Genomic DNA, 11,984 nt, shown 5'->3' on the forward strand with positions numbered 1-11,984 from the left:
GGAGCGCGTCGGTGTGGGCAAGGTGGGGACCCAATTTGGGCTAGCTACGGGCTGATTTGGACCTTAGGCCTAGAAGCGAAGTTGCATCCCACCTAATGATCTACAAAACTCATTAAGGGTGCTTGGCCATTAGAGCTCTCCATTAGCTCCTAATTAAGCCCGAAGTTGACAGTGTCAGCGACTAATCGAGGATTAAGCCTTTCTCTTGCTTGAGCTCGTATTACTTGGTCAAAGCATGGTCAAATTGATTCCAATTTTTTTTGTATGTCCTTCTCCAAAACATATATTCCAACTTTTATATTTGGCTCAACTTGAGTTGCTTAAATCCGAGAACGCGAAACGCCAATGTCAATGACGATGAATTCTGAACTTAGAATTATTTAGAGCCCATAAATAGCAGCAGATTCCATCTTGAGTCCTCTGTTTGAGCCACCTAGAAGTTGAATTAGGTCTTGGTCCAAAAATAAAGTTTGTTGTACTCCACTCAAACTTCAACTTTTATTAATGGTCAAACTTCATATCTAGTACAGAAACCATTTCTTCATCTTGGTCAAAGCAGCACCTCGTTAAACCCTAAAATTAGGGTTTTCGACCAATTGAGGCATTTTATTGACATTTGCTCAACACAAACCCTTCATGACTTTTGTTGTACAGTTCAATTAGAGTCATTTGGGCAAGGTAGCAAGGTTTGGTTGATGACCTATAATTCCATTCACTTAATAGTGCAATTCAAGCAAGAATGTAACTCATCATTTCATGTGACTTTTTAGCTCCAAACATCATGAAACTTTTCCACTGGTCAAGATTGATGCATGTTGATGTAATGTACATGAAATAAGCATGTTTAACATTACTCTTGCATAATCTTAACAAGGGTACACATGTAAGTAAGGGTGTATTGTCCAAGTTTAAGTTGGAGCTCAATCTTGTAGATTTGATCTTGACACCTTCATCACCACTTAACATGTTATGTTTGAGCTCAAACTCATTGCTTAACTAGTGACAAACACCTAGGGTGTTACAATAACCTTCCCTCTCACACCCTTGTGTCTTCTATAGTTTGGGGGCCATGGAACCACCCCACGCCCCATGACCATCGACACATTTGTGTGGGTGGGTAGTTCGACATTCGACCCATCACATCAATGCAACTAGCCACGAGGTGACGTTTTGCGTGGGTGGGCCATGGAACTACCTGCTGACAGTCACCCACACTGTGCACGCCTAGGTGGGAATCCAAGATCCTATAAGATGAAAATGGACGCCGCACATCATGCATCAATACTATCCGGGTAGTCACAATTTCGAACCGCCGAACCTTCTGTGATAAACCTTATCGCTCCACTAGTGTCCGGCTAGTAAAAATTTTAATGGATCATTCTGTCCATAAGGTGCAGAAACATTTCAGCAACTATGCATCCAGTCCTTTGATGGTTGCAATCAGCTCAAATCTAAATTCAACTACTCCCTCCATCCCAAATCGATGAGTCAGAATTGTCAAATTTGACAAAATAAAAAAAAACTCAATGTAATAAGAATGAACCAAAGTATATGAAGTATGAAAGAAATAAAGGAAGATAAATATAGTTGGACCAACATAAAAACTTCATTCCATTATATACAAAAGTACATTATGTAGTATTTCTAATCTCTAATGTCTAAAATAACTCATCTCCCCAAGGGGACTCATATCAAACGGTTAACAAATTGCATTCAATCGATCAACATGAGTGAACATGACAGAGTCTCCTCCCATAAACACAGTAACACTACCAAGTCTTTTCATTTCCTTGAAATTCCTAACATGAACAAAAATCTTGCCACTATCATAGTCTTCGACAACTATAACAAAGCAATCTTTACCAAGCATATAATGGACTATAGCTTCAACAATGATCTGTTGGGGCTATTAACATCCCCAAGAAACAAGCACCCTTTGTATGATACCTAGCGACACTCCTAGCTGCCAAAGCGCAAGCTTGCTGGTGGAGTAAACATGGGTGTTGTGGATGATGACATCTCTTTGTATACATACAGAACAAAAAAACACAAGAAAAAAATCATTAGAAAAAACTACATATGAAACACTACACCTTGAACAAGAAAGAACCAGTACAAAGCAACAGAATATTGCCTAGGCCATATCTTAGCCTCGATTGAGATCCTGACTAGAATAAAATGACAAACAAACTAAAACTCACCTCAACAAGGATGATCACTGTTGTTCTATTGACAATAGCTGCTAACGAAGTTGTAACACTACCTCCTTTCCTTGGCTAGCAACTTGCAAGTGAAGAGTAAAAGTGACCAGGAAGGATATTTATACTCAAAGAAGACGCTAACAAATGTTAGAAGACGTGAGTCCCCATAGCATTAGTAATTAATAATAAAATAGATTCAGAATACGAGTAGTCAAAGTAGTAGTCGAGGGGTTGGTGCGTTTTCCTACTCTGATTATGAGAAAGTTTGGCACATTAAATACAAAGAGTTGTGGACTTTCTCGTTATCAGAGCAGGAAACATGCGTCAACTCCTTGACTACTACACTAGGTGATTGAGTAGTAATGGCGACGAGCAATGGGAACGTACTCGAGCGATGACAGTGTACAGCATCGACTGTGACTCTAGAGAGGAGGAGGACAATCTGAAAGTACTGTGAATCAGTCCAGCGATGAGTCTGAAGAGTCAGGCGAATCGCCAGAGCACTAGCGAGGAGGAGGATGCCTTTTTTCTCTTTCTTTGGAAACTCAAATCCCCTTAGAATCCATGACTTTTTCCAAGTTGAGAAATCAATGGGTATATCAACAACCCATTTAGTTATTTATGGAGGGTTTTCCATCCCTAGGCCTGCCTTCCCCTTACTTCCAAATTATAGGCCTTAGTTCACACAGCCGCTAGATGAGGTCACAAAAAAATGGCAGATGCAAAGCAACAAGCTACAAGCGAGCATGTTTATTTTTTATTTTTTGATAACTTTTTGGTGTCAAATTCATGGATCTTTTAATTATTTATTATCATCCTCTTTTAGTTTTAAGTTTATTTATAGGTGTAGAGATTATGAAAAAACCAAAAAGGCAAGAACTAACTCATGGGATATATAAACAGGTGCACAGGAGAAAAAAATGAAAAGACTGATATTAGGTAAGTAATATTTTGTCATAATTATTTCCTATTAAAACATAGAATAAATTCTGGTCTGCGTTGAGCGGACTGGGGCGATCTGCCTGCCAGAAAATTTGATTTCACACCATGCCAGTCTAATCTAGTAAGTTAGTTTGAAATGCAGTCTAATCTAGTAAGCTAGGAGGAAAAAAAACAAATCCCTAATCAGTGTCTTAACTTCAGTGGATCATTGGCTTGAGCATTTTGGAAAGACCTTAATGTAGTTGCTAGAAGGGGAAAAATCCTCAATCTAGTAAGTTTGGTGTAATTACATGGTAATCTAATACCAATGTGTGCTACTTTTGTAATCTAGTAGCTTGGAGCTTTTGGAAAGAATGAAATGAAGACATATCTGAGAACAGTGTGTTGAATTCATGGATTTGTTCATGTTAATGGCTTGAATTTTCTAGAATGAATGAAATCAAGTCATCTTTGACAGTAAAGTTCTCTTTTATGAACTCATGGCTAGAGCAAAGATTGTAATTGAACTGATCTTTTTTGTTTGCTTCTTTGTCTCTTAACCTCCTTGATTTTCCCAATTTTGTAATTATTAGGCATGTTTGGTTCCTATCCTAGTCTACCACAACTAACCTTAGCCAAGTTTGGCAAGCCACAAAAAGTGTGGCTAGCAAATTGGTTGCCACACTTTGCCATGCTTAAGGGAATCTTGCCACACTTATTTACTGTATGACATGTGGAGCCCAAAAGAATCATGCCTAATCTTAGATCAAAACCAATAATTGCCAACTTGGTCAAACTTGGCTAAGGTGAAGTGTGGCAAAGTGTGGCCAGTAACCAAACAGGAAAGTTCAGTAGGGGCGCAAGCCCCTCCTGTTTACTAAAAAACAAACAAACAAACTTCTCTTGGAAGCTATCAGTCCATAGGATCCATATATCCTTCAACACACTATTTGGCCATGAGATCTCTTACATCAATCCTTCAATGCAACACATTGAACATCAACAAATAGCATGCCCTGAGATTACATCAATCCTTAAGCACAACACAATGAACATCAACAAACAACATGCCTTGAGATTACATCAATCCTTGAGCACAACAAATTGAACATCAACAAACAAGGTTGAGTTAATTAGCCTAGACCCAGAAACAATACATTAATCATGAATAAACATGGTTCAGCTAATAAGTTCTACTCCTCTGTAACCAGAGATGAAGATCATAGCAAGTACAAATACAACACTATTTGAAAAGATACATTACTACAATTGCAATAGCAGCACCAACCACTAGTGTGAAAAGCCTAACAATTATAAGCAAGGATTGCACTACGTTTGCCTCAGCAGGCACCAATCTCTGTGTTGTTGAATCTGCTTCTTCATTTTCCCTAACTCGTGCATGAGAATCTGGAGAATTTGCTTGTCTAGGTTCTAGGTGAATCACAACCCTACCCATTTTCACCAGTTTTTTAGATAGTCTTGTTGCCATTCAAAAAAACTTGCATCTCGATCAAACTTGTACAAAATCAAGGGAAACAAAACAACAGATGCACTCAAAAGACCAGATCTAATCCGTGACTGCATCCAACCAAAACAAGAGATGAGCAGATGCTTATCTAGGGATTGTTCCTTGGGCATTTGAAGAACATACAACTAGGATTAGTGTCAGCCTTCGGCTGAAGCTCAATCACCCTCTCCATGCCACACTCATCACAAATAATTAGAGAGAGGCCCATCTCTTCCCCAACATCGTCTTCTTCTGCATATGGCAGCCTTTGAGGATGTCTGCTCTGTGACGACTAGCAATCCATCCGATGAGACATGGTGTTGCCAGAAGTAGGAGAACAAAGAGGAGAGGAGCAGGGGGATGAGTGTAGTGGTTGGCGTCAGGGGCAACAAACCCTAGCACAAAGGGGGAAGAAAGCCATGACTGTTATAGAATCATGGCCAACTACTGATTTTACCGTTGTATTGTACCATTGCAAACTAGAAGGACATTTTTGTCTTTGCTCATGCCCCAAAGTCAAAATAGACCTAGCACCGCATCTATGCCACGGTGTACGCTCTTCCATGTCTACCATATTTGTCATATCATATGGTTCTTGATGCAATTATATGTCCGCGTTCGACAACCATGGAAATGAAGCAACACTACCGAGCAGCCATGAAACGGTGGTGATGATAAAGTATCTATGCTGGCTCCTCTAACACACCGACGGTGATATTCAGCAGCTATAAAATAACGCTGGGCAAGAGGGGGAAATGCCTCCCCCAAAATTTCCTTTCCCCGCCCTCCCCTCAGGCAAAATGCTCTCCTCAGGTCTAAGATGCTCCCATCCCTGCTCACCATTGAACTGCCCCTGAGGCCATGGGGCGTCAACCTCGATTCTCGTTGTGGGTCCTCCCATCCACCGATGCAAGGGCCTCCAGCAAATGGTGTTGTGAGCATGAGGGATGGCAGAGAACGGGCGGGGTGGACGGGCAGCTCAATGGTGAGCGGTGGACAGGAGCATTTGGAACCTGATGGCGTGGGGCATCGACCTCTTCTCTATCTAGGGGTCCTCCCATCCGTCGAGGGAAGGGCCTCTAGCGAATGGTGCTGCGAGCACAAGGGATGGTGTAGAGTGGGCGGGGTGGAGGGGCACCTTGATGGCAAGGGGTGGACAGGAGCATCTAGAACCTAAGGCCATGGGGCGTCGATGTCGCCTCTCGCTAGGGGTCCCTCCATACATCGGCGTGACCTCATTGCCCGCCGTTCCACATAGTACCTCTAAGGTAATCAAAATTAATTAGCTTCGGAATTGTAGATTTTATTTTAATTTCCCTTTTGAATGTTGCAGATGTTCTTGAATTGTTGTTAATTTTGGGTTAAAAACTTTAGTACATGTAGGTGGTGTATTCTAAAACTGTATATTTGTCATGCTAAAGATTTGGCAAGCCAAAATTAGGTAAAAAAAGTTGCCATGGATTTGGCAAGCCAAATGTGAGAGGTTGGTAAGTTTTGGTAGCCAACCAAATAATAGCTAAAATCATGGCTTACCAAATCTTTGGTTTGGCAAATTTTGGAAGCCAACCAATCAGGCTCTTAGCTTGTTCATCGACAGAGAGAGTTCATACATGGAATATGTTGACCCCATGCACGTTGTTTTTTGTTGGGACTTTTCCTGCCAAATTAGGGGATGATGTACACTGTGAATGAAGTAGCAGCAGCTGATGGTTTTGCTAGAATCATCACACTCAACCTAGAGTCAAACGACAAGGATGGTAATTCATGTGCATATCCGTAGCAGCTATTTCTAGGAACAATCTTATAGCCTGAGTATTATGCAGGCGCCCAAGGTTAGTGAACACAATGTTGGACAACCCGTGGAGGCAATTGGTGTCATGGATCAAGTAGAAGTTGTGTGAATTTTACAAAAAAGTTTGCCCTTGGCCGGCATATCAGGTGGTGGATCGACCATTTCAGTTTCGTTAGTATATATAAATGCATTTATGTGAACACCGAGATGAATGTGTCTAACTACACATTTAATTGTTTTGTAGGTTCAATGTACTGAAATATAGGTTGAGATGGGGTTCTTAAACCCAGCTAGTGATTGTTGTTTTTGATGAATTGACAAAGGGCTTGTTGTTTAACAAGTCAGATATCCTCCATACTTGTAGCCATGCCATGTAAGTTTGTTGCAAATGCCTCATTTTGTAGTACACATTACATGTTGAGTGGTTCAGCCCAGCTACTTTCACTAGGGACATTATGAATGCAGGAACCATTATACATGTCCATTTTGATATCATCTTACAGGAATGCACTCTCACTGTTTTCGGCTGGCCAATTTGGAGATATCTCGGTTGCAATCTCTTGGTGGTTTCATTATGGAGGGACAATTTGGAGATATCTAGGTTGCAATCTCTTGGCTCCTAAAGCCCTTTAGTCAATTGACAACCTAGTGACCTACTTAGACTATGCAGCAAAGCTTGTGTTAACTGTGTTTCACCTTTTTTCTTGTGTTGCAGACAGTAGTGTCATCTTTAGTGGAGCAGTCCATTTTGGAGATATCTGGGCTACAAGAAGATCTTGGCGGTTTCATTATGGAGTGATTTCATGAGTGAGATGAATCTGATGTGCATGCAGCCTCATCAATGATCTCTCCTCTGGCTCAGAGGTTGGCCCCTGAGGCCCTTCAGTCAATTGACAACCTAGCGACCTATTTAGACTGTGCAACAAAGCTTGTCTTAACTATGTTTCACCTTTTTTCTTGTGTTGCAGATAGTAGTGTCATCTTTAGTGGAGCTGACCATTTTGGAGATATATATCTAGGCTGCAAGAAGATCTTGGCAGTTTCATTATGGAGACCATCACCTTATCTAATCAAGGTGCTACAGTCTGACCTTGTTATGCCAGTTTCATTTTGGACATCTATTTGTGCTCTAAAAACTATATATTTGCTGTAGTTGGATTTGGACGTTATGTCGCTGTGGTTGAAAACTATGTATGTTGCTGTCATTTTGTATGGATATTTGTGTCGGTGGTGTTGTGAAAAATATATATGTTGCTACTGATGAGCCATGAAATTTCTGTATTGTTGGTGCTATAATGTATTGTGAACAATAATGATGCATAGTGGTAATGCCGATGGTAATGGACAAAACATTACTGCTGGAACAAACACAACGGCGGCAGTGATGCTGCCCCTCATTACCACCAGAGGGAACACCAACCGCATGTGATGGCACCTACATCACTACTGAACGGTACGCTAGACTAGCGTTGATGTTCTAGTCATCACAGCCGGATGGTACGCCGGTCTAGCATCGATAGGTCCATCATCACCGTCGGTTGGTAAGCTGACTCGGCGATGATAGGCAAATCATCACCATCAGATTATGCACTGACCTAGCTCGATGCTTGCATCATCACCACCGGATGGTACACCAGGCCGGCATTGATGGTTGCATCATCACCGCTGGATCGTATGTTGGCCCTGGCATCGATGCTTACATCATTGTCGCTGGATGGTACGCTGGACCTATGTCGATGGGCTGCATCATCACCATCGGTTTGTACAGTCAGACTAGCATTGATGGTTACATCATCACTACCGAATCATATGTCGGACCGGCGTCAATGGACGCTTCATCACCACCGGATGGTACTGCCGGACCGGACATAGATGGTTACATCATCACTACCATATCATACGCGGGGCCAATAGTAGTAAGACACCATCACCGCCGCATGGTACGCCGGACCGATGGTGGTAAAATACCATCATCGCCGGTGTGCAACCGGTGGAGATAAAGGTCGCCGATCACTTCCGACATACACCAACGGGGGCCAAAACCAGTCGGTAATGGGGGTTCTTGAGCCGGCAGGTGATTAGCTTTCTATAGTAGTGTGGTACTGGTGGCCTCGATCTTGAGCCACGCGGTTAAGGTCCCTGGTGGATTAGGCTAGTCTTGGAAGTCAAGGGCGAGGTCATGCGCCCTATCCCATAGTGGGTAGGGCCGTATGCCAGTGTCATCAGGCCACATTTGGATGGTGGATTACTGTACCTATCGTCACCACCTGGTAGTGTTGTCTTATCCATGCAGCGTGGTGTAGGGATGCGGCCTGTCCTGACTAAGGGGATAGCGGTCACCTCAGTCCTAGCAGAGTGAGTGGGGCATGCCTGCCCTATCAGGGCTAGCATATCTGATGGAGCTCGACCCCTCCCCGTCCCTTCCTAGGGGTTAGGATGAAGGAGAGGTCATGCGGTGCAACGTAGCATGTAGTGGAAGGAGGAGGAAGAGGTCGTGACAGTCCTTGCGACTTGGTGCTTGGCCTAGGGCCTTTATAGTTTAGGCGAGCTACGATTGCTGGGCTTCTGCTAGTTGGGCAAGCGTGGGCTGCCCAAGCAGCTAACTAATCGGTGACTTGAGATACCCGGGGTATCATAACCCCGACAGAGATATAGGGAAAACTACGAGACAAAATCTGTTCCTTAATTCTTCCCAATCTCCGTTTATCTTCCCTACGTTGTGGGCGTACCATTGTTTCACCCTCTCATCAAGAGAGAAGGGAAACAATTTCCACTGAAGTGTTTCTTGTGTCATGCCTGACATCATTAGACATGCACAAAGCTACTTAAACTCCCATAAGTGGTGGATGGGTTCATAATCTAATCTTGAGAAGGTTTGTTCCCGAACCATGGCTATAAAGACAGGATGGAGTTCATAGCCAGAAGCTGTGATTGGCTTTGAAGATTGTGGTGGCTCTAAGAACTCGCCCTTAGGAGCAGAGAGTTGTTGAATGGTAGGTTGCTCTATTAGAGAAGAATAAAAGAAAAAGAAAGGTAAAATAAAAGGATACACGGGTGAACTAGGTTAGGAGATAGTATGACAACCGTTCCCCGGCAACGGCGCCAGAAATGCTTGTTGGTATTTCTTAGCGTATGTAGAAAGAATCCGCACGCGTATGGATATACCGTTGTAGCATTTAACCTGGAAGTATTCAGGCTATCATAATTTCCATGAGGAACGAAGGTGTAAAAGTCTCTTAGCTAGTTCACCTAAGATAACAAGAGAAAGAGTAGCTCGGGTAGTGAGGTTTTCTAAGGATAGGGATCCTAAGATAAGATAGTTTCGTCACCATAAACTTGCTTCGGGAACTGGAGCGCACCTAGTCTGCCAGGCGATGCCGGCCTACAGCTCTACGCCAAACCTGAATGTGGAGGAAACTAAGGGTAAACAGGTTTGTCACCACCTGCTACCTACTTCTCACCCATGGTGAATGAGGCAAACGAAGGTAACTTCTAGCTTAGACACCACGTCTACGCTATCAGTTACTACTCTAGCGTTGGCCAAGAACTTCCGTCTCTATCAGGAGTCCTTCTACTAGAGTATTCATTACTAGAACGAACGACGAACCTGCAAGAGTATAGTAAACAAGACTAACTTAATTAAGAACTCACCACCAAAGAAGAACACAAAACTTTGCACTTCAAGTAGTACTAGGTTCGTCGTGGTACAAGTGTAGAGGAAGCCGACAACTCCGAGATTCCTCTGACTCTTACTCACTCACTCCCTATACTAATTCTAGCTAAGTAGCTAAAGTAGGAGTGTAGCTCTTCTCTCTTTTTCTTATCTTGTGTAGTGAGGGGCACCCTCCTCCTTTTTTATAGCACTAGTAGGACGGTTGTTGGGAATATTCTAAGAAGATCCTGCCCAAACCACCATCTTGAGCCTTGATGGAACCACCACGAGATACAGTGGTAGGGGTGCGGCCAACCCCTAGTGGTGCTGCCCCGCAACCGTTCTTCTAGGGTTGGTTTGTGGTTGGGCCTAGGCTGTGTCCCCATTTGAGTGAGGCCCAATGCTTGTCAGGTGATGGTCTTTTCCCTTGTTGTTTGGGACCAAGTGAGAGAGTGATTGATTTCTTTTAATCCTTCATTTTTTGGGCCCAATTTGCTATATTTCCATACTTGTCCTCTGCAAACGAACAATTCACCAAAACCTATGGAAATTGTTAGTTGTAAACCCTATTTCTAGGTGGAGTGTTCATTTGAGGTGATTTTTCATGAATATTGGCAGTAAAAAATATGAGTTAAGGACCGCTAACATGCATGCAAGGACTTAGTTGTTTTCCTAAGTGCTTCCATGGATGGTCAGACGATTTGGCTGAGGGTCCGTGAGTGCAAGAATTTAGAGGGGTGCTCTCGGGTTTTGTAAAAAAGAAATATTGAATTTTTACTGGTCGGTCTGATGTTCGCATGGACAATCCACGGGGACATTGACCACGAAGACTAAGTGTTGGCTATCTATGCCTTTGTAGGTGTTCTCACGGATGGTCCGGTGTTCTGCTAGTCGGTCCACGGGAACGGCATCAGAAACTATGTTCTTCGTTTGTTCTTGGGTGAAGTAACCTATCTTGTGGATGATGTTTACCATGCATGTGCAGGGGTACCTAGGGGTGTTTAGGTGGTGTGTTGGGCTTGTGAAAGTTATGGTGTGAGCTCTGTGCGCCAAGTGATGCTAGTGATTTGAGATCAACTTAATCATGAGAAAATGAGATGAATTTCATGAACTTGGGCATGCCAACTTAACTTTGATATTGGGTGACCCTTGGGCCACCAAGATCTTGCTTGGACCTTGATCTTTCTTGCTTCCAAGTGATAGGGATGGATTTGGGCCTTTTCATGGTTTTCTTGCAAAATCATAGAAATTCCATTATAGAGAAATTGGGGAGATGCATGAGAGAATTGAGCAAGAGATGGTATTGAGCTTACACTTGAGATGATGGAGTAGCTAGAAATCTTCATCTTGCATACATGCATGGACGAAATCAAGAGTTAGGGTTTGAGGGATGATCTTAAGATAATGAGAAGAGAGTTGCTTGAGGTCACAAAAATGGACATGGGGATGGGGGTCGACCCACCTCCCCTCGCCAACGACAAGGTCACCAGAGGAAGATAGGGATGGGGTTGGAGACAGAGGGAGAGCCCGTGGGCGCTCACAAAGCCGACAAGTTGGTACCCTTATCAAATACTCGCTCTAGCCATCAGTACAAGGTTTATTTTGACCAAGAAAATATTTCAATTTATAAATTGTGACCAACAATTAGTCAAATCATCCGCATTTAAGTGTATGAAAATTGCACTAATAAATTTATATTCAAAGTGCCTTTCAGATGATAATGATATTCATACATATCAGTAGGTGGCACAATACAATTCTAATTTAAATATTTTTCTAATTTAAATAGTAATATATTCTTTAAAAAACAACAAAACAATAGTGTTTACCCTATCTTTGGTGGACTAAATATGTCATTTTATCTCTCCTATAAGCACACAAAACCCTGGATCTAATGGCACTCATGTAAAT

This window comes from Miscanthus floridulus, chromosome 6 (assembly GCF_019320115.1).
Source record: "Miscanthus floridulus cultivar M001 chromosome 6, ASM1932011v1, whole genome shotgun sequence".
Taxonomy (NCBI): Eukaryota; Viridiplantae; Streptophyta; class Magnoliopsida; order Poales; family Poaceae; genus Miscanthus; species Miscanthus floridulus.